Source organism: Vulpes vulpes, chromosome 6 (assembly GCF_048418805.1).
Source record: "Vulpes vulpes isolate BD-2025 chromosome 6, VulVul3, whole genome shotgun sequence".
Lineage (NCBI taxonomy): Eukaryota > Metazoa > Chordata > Mammalia > Carnivora > Canidae > Vulpes > Vulpes vulpes.
In genome coordinates this window covers 20030032-20042443 of record NC_132785.1, presented here as the reverse complement: position 1 = coordinate 20042443, position 12412 = coordinate 20030032, and positions in this window count along the sequence as shown.

Below are 12412 nucleotides of genomic sequence, written 5' to 3'. Positions count from 1 at the left end.
CTTATTTTGTTTCTCTCCACCTTCATGGTAACTGTCTTAAAAGATTCCCTTAAAATTTCTTGCTTCATAACTTTGTTTAGCATAGTGTCTGCAACAAATACAGTAGACATGTGATGAAAATCTGTTAATTTCATCACATCAAAATTAAAATCTCCTTGCATCTGGTCCTTCTTTCAATAAAAAGAAAAAATGATCACATCAAACATCTATTTATGGAAATATTCATTTCTTTCCAGTGATATAATGATATGGACACAATCCAATTTTTAGCAAGGCTTGTTTGGTTCTCCAGCCTCATTCTTGTACCCTCTGCCTTGTGTACAATGTACCTTGTGTTGGTCTGAGAATTTGCCATTTTTCTCAAATCTGCCTTCACATGTGCTACTGCCGCTGACTGCAGAATGGCTGAGACCTGCATACTCACACTGCAGTGGTGCCAAATGCACTGAGGAACACCTTCCCCTGAGGGGACTGTTAGAAACCAGACTAGGTGTCCTGCCAGACCACATTTCCTCTAAAACTGCAACATTTCTAAGGTAACAAGTTAAGACAAACTAAAATATATATAATGGAAACTCATTAAGGAAGTACCGTGGGAAAAAAAGATCTTGTGACACTCAAAGGGTAAAAGCTTTTTTTTTTTTTTTTCATATTCGTTTCCACATGAAACAGAAACACTTAAAAAAAAAAAAAAAGAAGAAAAATAAAAGAAACAGAAACACTGATCGTGCAGAGGCCTAGGCCCCCACTTCCAGCCCTTTCTATATTCTCCCCTGGATCTGAAACTCCCTCTTTCATTCTCTTTCTCCCCTTTTTACTTCCTATAAACATATAAATTAAACATCATACTAAGTTCATTCAGTTATTCTGTAGAGTGAGTCATTGTGCCAGATTATTTTATCTGTAATCAAGTGCCTCCTTTTTAAAAATAATTGCTACTTTTTACAGTAGTAAGCACTGCTGAAATTGATTAAAGTAGATAGATAACCTATACAACTGAGAAACAATGCTAAAGAAACTTGGGGATATGCAGAGTGTCAGCATCCATAAAAGGGGAAACAAAGCTCGGGAGCTAATTCAGGTTGATGACTCCATTTTCAATCTGAATATTGCATTCTAACACTTTACCAGTATTTGTTAAGCATTTATCAAATGTGTATTAAATAGCTAATATTCGCCAGACGTGAAGGCTTTAGGAACAAAAATTCTGATAAGCGGGATCCCTGGGTGGCGCAGCGGTTTGGCGCCTGCCTTTGGCCCAGGGCGCGATCCTGGAGACCCGGGATCGAATCCCACATCAGGCTCCCAGTGCATGGAGCCTGCTTCTCCCTCCGCCTGTGTCTCTGCCTCTCTCTCTCTCTCTGTGACTATCATAAATAAATAGAAAAAAAATTAAAAAAAAAATTCTGATAAGCTAGAACACATGCCCTGAAAGACTCATTTTGTTGTAAGGAAAACAGTGGCAAATATATTAAGAACCACAAGACAATTCAAGGATGGTAGAGAAGTAAGAGAATATAAATCATGTGATTCATAAGAAAACTGAGAAAGAAATGTTTGAGTTTTCTTATATTCCCCGTATGAGTGAAACCATATGATGATTGTCCTTCTCTGATTGACTTACTTCACTCAGCATCATATACCCTCCAGTTCCATCCACGTTGACACATATGGTGGGTATTCATCCTTTCTGATAGTGAAAGGAATTATAAGGGAAAGGAGGGGAACTGAGTGGGAAAAATTAGAGAGGGAGATAAACCATGAGAGACTCCTAACTCTGGGAAATGAACAAAGGGTTGCAGAAGGAAAGGTGGGTGAGGGGTTGGGGTAACTGGGTGACGGGCACGGAGGTAGGCACTTGATGGGATGAGCACTGGGTGTTATGCAATATGTTGGCAAATCAAACTTCAATAAAAAAATAAAATTAAGTAACCAATTTAAAAAAAAAGAAATGTTTGAGTTTTGAACATCAATTCAAAAACAGGTGGCTAGAGGAAGAGGAAGAAGAAGGACCACCCAATAGGAATTATAAGAGTTCTCTTATCCTCAGTTTTGCATTCTGTGGTTTCAGTGACCCAAGGGCCAATTGTAGTCCAAAAACAGATAGATGATCCTCCTTCTGACAAACTGTTGGAAGGTCAATATTAGTCACAATACTGACATCATTCTCTTCGCTTCATCTCGTCATGTAAGCATTTTATCATCTCACATCATCACAAGAAGTATAAGTACTATACAGTAGGATATCTATAGAGAGGCCATATTGACATAACTTTTATTAGTGTTTTTGTTAAAATTATCCCATTTTATTAGTAATTATTATTGTTAATCTCTTACTGTGCCTATTTTATAAATTAAACTTTACCATACACATATATGTATAGGAATAAACATAATATATATAGGGTTCAGGACTATCACAGTTTTAGTCATCTACTGGGGATCCTGAAACATGGCCCCTTTGCATAAGTGGGGGGGGTACTATTGTAAAATGTGTGAAGACACTGAGTTGCAATGATAACTGGTATCTGAATCACATCATTGTGTACTATATATAGACTGAACTATGAAAGTTAAAGGAAGTCATTAAAAGGTTATAGGCAGAGGTCAGATGAGCCCATTTTCAGAAATGTATACACATCTGGAGGAAGACAAGGGTGACTGGATTAGAGAATGGACAAAAAACTAAAAACTGTTAGGAAACACAGGGATAAAATATGGTAGTGGCAAGAAAATGGACAGGAAAACTCATATACCACTATAATTAAGCAGATCCACTGCAGGCTTTTGATAATATACATTAACACCTTTGATCTCAAAGATGCTACTTGGTCATCCCATTTCTGGGAGAAATGGATTCATTCAGAGTTGAATTTGCCTGGGGACAAAGTGTTAGCAGTTCTTAATATCTGATAAAAATTCTTTATTTATCCTAAACATAATTTCTTAGTAGAAAAAAAAAAAAAAGACTGTCTTCAAGGAGAGAGTTGAGTTGATGTTTATAGCCCATGGAAATAGCCTTTCCAAACAGCTTTCCTAACATTTGACTTAGGAAATTTAAAAGGTTAAACAATGTTTAGTCTCTCAAAGAAGAAAGAGGAGGATAATTGAACTGGAATACTTGACAGCTAACAAGAGAACTATTGTTTCTGTGATGATAAAAAATGATATATTGAAAAGGAGACACAAAGTATCTATTCTTGTGGTTTGACATTCATACTAAATTCCCTATTTCCCATAGTGGGTGTCAGATTACTTAGAACAAATTCCAAATGATCAATATTTCTAGTCTCACATTCTGTTTGTAATAGATTTTAAAGGGTCATGAAAGCTAGTGTTTGCCTCCATGAGTCATTGTCTTTTTTCACTCTCCTTATCAAATTCACTATGCTTTTGTTAGCAATGACATTTACTACTGTCCGCTTTATTACCTTTAAATGTTTCATACAAAAATACAGATTTTACAATATACTCTGAAGATGCAAATTTCAAATTCCTTTTTCTCCCTGTCCCTCCGTCTCTTTCCCTGCCATGTCCCCCTTCCGCTTTCTTCATTTTTACTGTAATGGTCACAGTAATAGCTTCCACATCTTCATGTGATTGTGTATCAGAAGTCTGACTTTGTTTTAATGTTAAGAAAAATGTTCATACATAATTTGTAAACTAAAAAAATTCAACAATATTATGTTATAGGCAGAACCACAGATCTCAAATATTCCCATGTCCTAATCCCTGGCACCTATGATTATATCAATTTACATGCTCTACCTTTGGGTTACAAAGACCACCATCAAGATCATCATTTGTTAGAACTCACAGGATTCAGATACTGTCACACACTTGGTCACAGTTTATTACAGTGAAAGAATACAGATTAACATCAGCAAAGGTCAGGAGAAAGAAGGCAATAGGTTTCAGATGTTCCCACAGAGCTGAGTCCCACAGGATACACTTAATTCTCCCAGCAATGATGTGTGGCAACACATTTTAAGTGTCATCAACAAGGAAGCTCACTTGATCCCTGATTTCCACAGTTTTATTGGGGGATCACTCACATAGGCAGGCAGTACTTGCATGACTGGCTCCATCAACTCAGCCTTCAGATTCCCAGAGTAAAATCAGATGGTCACTATAAACCGACTTGAGGAATAAGGCCTGGGGAGACTATTCTATTACACTTCCAACTTTTCCCTTCTTATGAGGACACTAGTCATATTGGATTAGGCCTCCAATGACTCCAGAGTGACTGCATCTTAACTAAATAGATGGATGATGACTCTATTTCCAAGGTCACATTCTGAGGTATAGGAAGTTAGGACACTATTAACATATGAATTTGGGGGGACACGATTCAACTCATAAAACACAGAAACGTGCTACTAGATATGCAATGCATATGGTGAAAACTCACCCATAATCTATTGCCCAAATGTAACTACTCTTCACATATTGATGCATTTCCTTCCATTTCTGTTGTGTTACATATAATCATATAATATATAATAATATTAACCAAAGATATGTTTTTCTATACATACTCTTTATGTTCTTTTTTAAAATGCAGTACTGTGGCATTTTAAAAATTCTTCTACAGAGAAAACTTAATGGCTCCATAGATGAATTCACTTAGCCAGTTGCCTATTGCTGGATGTTTCTATTTCAGTTTATAATATACAAATACCATTCAAAACAGCATTGTTCTTATAGCTCTGTAAGTATTCTGATACCTTTCTTTCAAAAACAAATCCACATAATGGAATTGCTGGGTAGGAACATTTAAAGATTATCAATACCATATCACATTTATTGAGCATATATTACAGGACAGGCATTGTTCTAATGACTTTATGCAAATTAACATGTCTAACCTCATAATGTCCCTATGAAGTTTGTAGTATTAGTACTGCTTCCATTCCTCATATGAGGAAAATGAGAGAAATAGAACTTCAATAATTTGCCTACAGTCATGGAGAGAGTACATGACAGACTTGGAATTGCTTTCAACCAAAACCTACCTCTGAAGTTTGGGATTTAAACCACTTTATTGATTATCATACTGCCAGATTATAACCCAGAGTATGTATCAAATTACTTACCTATCAGTAACACTCTAGCAAACAATTTTCCCATCCCATCCTTGATGTAATTATTATACTTCATAATAATCATCAATTTCAAGAGTAAAAATCATATCATAAACATGTATTACTTTGATGACTTCTGGAAATTAAAGTTTGTGTATATTTATAAAACCTGTATTTTTTAGTTGCCAATTGTCTTTGAACTACTGAATTATACTTTTTACAGTGATGTAAAATTGTGAATCAAGCCAGTTTTCTATAAAGCATTTCTTTCACAGCAGCCCCTTCCTTCATGGTGGCAACAAGCCTGTAGAGACTGTTAGCCACCCTCACTCCCAGGCTGGAGGGACTTCCTCAGACCCTGGGCTACAGCAGGGATCCTCTGTTTTCCTGCCCTGGGCACCTTTTTCTCTGAAAGCCTGTGGCGAGTGGTGGGCAAGAGTCACTGGGAAGGGAGGCCAGTGCTGAGAGACAAGAAAACAGCTGTTTTAATATACTTTTTGTGACTTTCAAAAACAAAAACAAAAAACATTTCTTTCATTCCCAATATTTAGTTTTGTCTACCTACCCTCAATTATCTAGCTGTCCTCAGGCCAATTCCAAGTTGCAATGAGCTCACCAAAATCAACTTTTTCTTAAAATCTACATCTTTCCCACAAACTTACTCACATTTTCTAGTTATTCTCATAATGTTCTCATAATGTTGTATTTAGACAAATTAAAAGAAGTAAAACAATTAAAACAACAGCAAAAAAAAGGGGGGGGAAGATTAATTCCCTTTTAGAGAACTATTCTGATGATCACTTACTTAGAAAGTTATTTTTTTATTTCACTTGATTACAATTGTGGTACTGATTCTTAAATCTTTTTTTAAATATTCCTTTTTTTTTTCCTCCACTTAGCACTCAGTCATTTCCAAGAGATATTTTTGGGACAAAATCATAAACCAGGGATTTTCTAAATGTTAAAGCACAAAGAATAACATTCACTTACTTTATTCATACACAAAGGAATTTTACTGAGTTCCTAAGCTCTGAGAAGTAAATAATATATCCTATCCATGCATCTACATAATGATCACAGTGGTAGTGAGATCATAATATATCATAGTTTGATCAATCTGTGTCTATATCATAAGTTCTGGTATACCATATTTCAAATAAATACTTTCGAATGATAAATGATAAATAAGCAGATTTTAGTTCAACTGCTATTTTTTTCTGCATTATAATACAACTCCTGACTAAACATGCTTGAAACCCTGAGTCTGAGGGAAACCACTTCAAGGCTTGTCAAAGACACCATTGTCCATGGTACAAATTTCTTAATCAAAAATTTTCAGAGAATCTGCAATCATACTGTAAACTGCAAACTGGAGTCATTACAGATTACATATATTTAAACATATATACTCCCATGTCATGTTTCTAGTTGCTATTGTAGCTTACAAAGTGTATCCTAAAGCACGACATATAAACCACTTTGATTTGTCCCTGGCAGAGCTTAAGATAAATTTAATTGTAACTGTGGACTTCAACTTCTGGACTTTAGTCTGTGAAGCAGCCTATAAAAAAGTCCAACATCTTTCTTCAATTGCTCACTTAAAATCAAACAGCTCTCCTGTGAGGATGAAGATTGCAAGTTGTCAAGTGAGTTTCAACCTCCCATTTCCCAAAAATGATAAAATGAGACTCTTTAAAAACCCACCAAAGGCAAGTATAATTCCAAATTCTCATTCTTCAGTGTCTAGCTGACGTCCATGGCAATAGTGTACTTGAGGTACCATTCCCTGACTACTTAAAAATAATTCATCCAGTCATCCCTCTTGCTCAATTATTTCACTTCTATAGAGCCATAGGTAAAATTTACACAGTCAACATTTTAGCCTCACAGAGGAACCAACTATAAATCACTTGTTTTTCTTAATGCCCTATGATTATAAATCACAAATTTTCCTTATGCCTCTATTATTTTTTTATGTTTTATTTTTTACAATGAATGAGGTAAGGGGCTCCTGGGTGGCTCCATCAGTTGAGCATCCAACTCTTGGTTTTGACTCAGGTTATGATCTCAGGGTTGTGAGATAAAGCCCTGCATCAGGCTCTATGCTCAGCAGGAAATCTGCTTGAGATTCTCTCTCTTCCTCTCCCTCTACCCCTTCCTCAGCTCACACTCTCTCCCTCAAATAAATCTTTTTTTTTTTTAAGAGTAAGGTACATGCTTGCTATGAAATGCAAAGGGATCCTAGATAACAGCACGTATTTTTTTTTCTTTTCCTAATAGTAATAACATGAGACAAAATACTTCCTTCATATTTAGATTTTTTTACTGGTATAGAATATATGATTTGTTCTGCAGAGACACTTCCTAGAAATAATCTATAATATCACTTACCAAACTCCTTTTTAAGCCATTATTATGTCTATGTGAACCACTAACATACAGGCTTTATCATTTTACATATCCTAGAGTTTACATATCCACAGGTAAACTGAAACAATGCATTTACATTCCAGAAATGCACAAGAGTTTCCTCTAATTGAGGAAGCTTTCCTCAATTGAGGGTTTCCTCTAATTGAGTTGGTGGTGTTTTGATTCTTCACTAAAATGATGGCATAGTGTATTTACACTAAAGAGCTATGGTAGAAAACTCTTTTAATATTCATTCTAATCTGTTATTATCCTGCCAGAAAAAGGAGTTAGAGCAGTGGTCCACTACTGAGAATGCATTCACAAAAATAGTGTCTATCATCATGTTTCAGAAAACTGTTTTCAGTTTTTCAGCATGATTTTTTTTTTTTTTTTTTCTGATAAAGGAACTAACCTGGCTGGCATCTGACAGGTATAAAGTAAATACATGTGCTCCTTCACGGGATGCCTGTCAAAATTGCTCAAAATATTGGTTTCCTCCAGCCCTTTTGTTTATAATTCCTTTAACATGAAGCAATCACGATGGCCTATACTCTCCTGCAGACAAACCAGTGACTAGATACATTAGTTCTTTTTTGGAGTTGTCTGAAGGTTTCACTTACTGCTAAATCCACCCAGAGGGCAAACAATAGCACTTTACTTTCTCAATGTGAATTGTTTACTGTATTTCTCCAAGAACTTTTTGTCATTTTAAGACAAGTACCTATCTCAAGAACTTATATATCCTGACAATCGTATTAAAATTCAAATGTTGCTGTCTATCCCACACTTAAAAAAAGCAAAACAAAAAACATACACACAAAAAGAAACCTATCCCAGAGGTGACAGCATCACAATGTATAGGACAAAGTATAGAAGAAATCTATGATTTTCCTGATATTGCTAGGAATTTCAAGGTAAAGTTGATTTTGTCATTTAACACTTGTCAGTGTTAAAACTGCAGTTAATGTTAACAATGATAATAATAAGAACATGTAAACAGAAAACTCTAAGTATTTTAACAAAACTAGAGCTAATCGTGATTTTTAATTAAAGGAAACAAGTTTTCCACTTGAATCCTTTTTGTTTAGGAGGCAGTGGTAGAGGGTGGTGTTTTGATTCTTCATTAAAGTGATGGAATGGTGTATTTACACTAAAGAACTATAGTAGAAAACTGTTTTAATATGGTAGCTCTGAATACTTTAAAAATGTACTGTTTAAATAAAATTTTGATATTGTTTATAAAACATCTTCAATACATAAAAGTTGAAAGGCTTAATAACTGTGACTTAACTAGGAGTATAGTCAAATGGCAGAGATCAGTAGATTGGAACGGAATGGTACAGCTTTTGTAGTATATGATTCACAAATATGTCAACTTTGTGTAAGGGGGCCATGTAATATATATGTACTACTGCTTAGTAATACAAGAATACTTCTGGTAAATTGCCAATTCACAGGGCTTTTTGGAAATTTCGGGAGGCAAAGCTAGGTTGGGGATATGCTTTTTTAGTATAGCCCTAATATTACTTCTCCTAAAATGGAGGCTTTTTGTGTCCATGTCTATGGAACCCAGATGCCCAGGTGAAAACTGGACAATTCTCTTGCCTTTCCAGTTCTTTCTTCCTCAACTTCAGAATATTTAATTTCTCAAGTTACATCAGGATAATTAGGATTATTTTTCTTTTGTCTGGAGTTTATATTTTGATTAAAAATTCCTTAAATGTTAGTATTTTTGATATAGTAAATATAAAACATACATAGAAATATTACAGAATAATGAATACTTGATAAATGAGCATTAATATGATGGCCAGGTCCATCAACAAAAGCAGTTGTGGCAGCAATTCATAAGATTCAAGTGTGTATCTCTCATCACACCCACACTCCCCTGACCTCACACCAAGGTCAACCATTATTTAGATTTTTATATGAATGATTTTCTCACCTTAATAAGTTTTCTTATGATTTCCTCTTTGATGAATGGGCTACTTAAAATTGTGCTATTTAATTTCCCTATACTTGTGAATTTCCTTTATTTTATTTAGTTCTAGTTTAATTCTGTTCTTAACCCTTAAATAATCAGTTAAGTAGTGGTCCTTCTGTTTCTACCCTGAAAGATTTTTGTGCAGCACTTAAGTATTCAGATGAACTTGACAGAAGTTCATTAAAATCTCCCACATAAAGAGTACTTTTTTTTTTTTCAGTTTTATAGTTTCTTTGACATGCTGGCTCTCCTTCATCACGTCTAGTTTGCATGTTGTTAGATATATACAATTTTTTCATTTTTATAGTTTCCAGAAGAAATTCCCTGTGAAGGAAATGGATGGACCAGACTGATCAGAAGGAGAAGCTGAGCAATGATACAGGCCTGTCATTCTCAGGCAAATCTTACAGGGAGCCCTGGAGCTGAAATGACTCAATTCATGCTAAATTACCTGGGATTTAATACCTCTATCTTAATGTTATCTGATGTGTTAGGTCTGGAAGGCCATGATTTGCATGAGGTCGCTGTTTGCAGCTGAAACAATTCTTGAGACCTGTAACAATCTCATTGAGACCTGTAAGCCTGTAGGCTGACAACATTCACAGCGACTAGAGCAACATGTCATTCCTTTGAAAGGATTGTGGATCAAGAATCTCTATGTCCACCACATATAGTTATAATGGCTGTCTTTTGCTTTTGTGAGTTTTTGTTTAAGTCTTCTCCTATTTCTTGACTCAACTGTCCTATTCTGCGTACATAGAGTAAAACCCACCTTCTTTAAACTAGAATATTTATTGTATAGATAAATATATTTATTTACATTCAATTCAATGGCATTTTTTGCTTATCTGAAATTTAATTTTAAACTTACTTTTTTTAATTTCTTAATTTAAAGTCTACTTTTTAAAGTTGGTATCTGAGAACACTTTTATCAGTTTAACACTTGAAAGATATTTCTGGATTAAAAATTGTAGAATGGCATTTATTCCTGTTAGCACATGAAGATATTATTCCACTCTTCTTTGTTTTCATTGTTGCGTATGGGAAATCCTTCAACCGCCTCACTATTGTTCCTTTACAAGTGATTTTATTAACCCTCACTACTCAGATTCTTCTAAGATTTTCTAATTGTCATTTACCTTCTATAGTTCAATAAGATAATTTAGAATTTCTTTAGAGTAGCCTTACAGGGATCTATGAGGTTTCTTAATGTTTGACTTTGTATCTTTCATGGGCTGTCTCCTTTTATTAATGGATCTCCATAATGGGGTCAAATTTGCTTGTGTGCCAACAATTCCTATCTGATATGCTTATCATATCATTTTTTAAAAATCTGAAACAATGTGCAACCATGAATGAGGTTACTCTCTTCTAAGATATTTAAAAATTTGCTTCAACCAATCTCCTAGAGACACTACCAGCCTGGAATCACTTCAAGTCAAGTGAGGGCACAATTATCCCTACATCACAAAGACTTTTAAAACCTAGTCTTTCCAGCCTCCCGTGTGCCTCGGCAGTTGGCGACACCTTCGGCCCATGGTGTGATCCTGGAGACCCCTGGATGGGGCCCCACATCGGGCTTCCTGCATGGAGCCTGCTTCTCCCTCTGCCTGTGTCTCTGCCTCTCTCTCTCTCTCTCTCTCTCTCTCTCTGTGTGTGTGTGTCTCATGAATAATTAATTAAAATAAAAAATAAATAAAACCTAGTCTTTCATTTTTCACTAAGACTTGCCCACTTACATGGGGCTTTAACCCCGAGAGATCCTTGTTCTGTGTAATGGGGCTTCTGTTAGAGTACCACTTTTCATGACTTTGATTTTGGGTGTTTTCGTATGTTTGTTTGCCCTTTCTTTACAACAAAAGGTAAGTAAAATATGCACCAAAAGCACTGTCAAGTTGTTTGTCTTTTGGACAGGCAAAAACAATCCCTAGAATTTGGTCAAATGATTTTTACTATTTTGTCAGCCCTAAATGCTTTTAATAAGATTTTTAAAATAAATGTTATCCAACTTTCCCAGTTATTGTCAGCAGGAAAGTTTTCCCAAATAATCTAACCCATTATTTATGGAAATGGAAGCTAATGTATATAAATGAACAAAATCAAATACAAGGATATTGATTATTAGTGTGACCTAGTTCTCAGAGTCACAGAAGAGCGAAGGATTTGCAGTTTTCCCAGTAAAGAATAAATACATTTCTCATTCTCTAGTAGTACTTAAATAACAAAGTTAAAATTTTCTTCTTGATGTGATTAACATCCAATCCCATTTCCCTAGTCAATCATGAAAGTTCTAAAAGATAGTAACTTACTATATACATATGGTACTTAAAGAAGTGTTTTACATGTGCCTGAACTGTCAATTGACAATAAAACAACTGGTGTTGTACATTTCAATGTTGGTGAAAAATCTGGCAGCATATCCTGCTATATTTTCTTTAATATGGAAGCACTGAAAGACACTGACATGGCAGTTTTAATCAAAAGCTAATTGTTTATGAAAAGGCTACTGTGTACAAAATTAAAAGTGGCCACAATATCAATCAGCAATAATGTGCATTCATGCTGAAAAAGACTCTTTCTTTATAAATATAAGAGAAAGCATATTCAGTTATTTCACAAGTTTAAGATCATTCAATCTTTTTAGTCTGAGACAAACAACAAAGAAGCAAATGTGGAAACAAATTAACGCATTGTAGCTGAATCTGTTGCTCTTTAATGTCAAAACAGTGTTCAGAGGCTTTCACTCCTATCATTTGGATGCATCTGTTACAGGCATAAATGAAAGCATGGAATTATTTCAACATGCATTTGCTTGTTGAATCTTACTCTATTAAATCTTCTATTGCATATTCCTTTTCAAATCACAGTCTTTTTAAAGAAATGTTTTAAATCTATTCTCCATGGTAGAGCCACAGATATTAAATGTTAATCACTA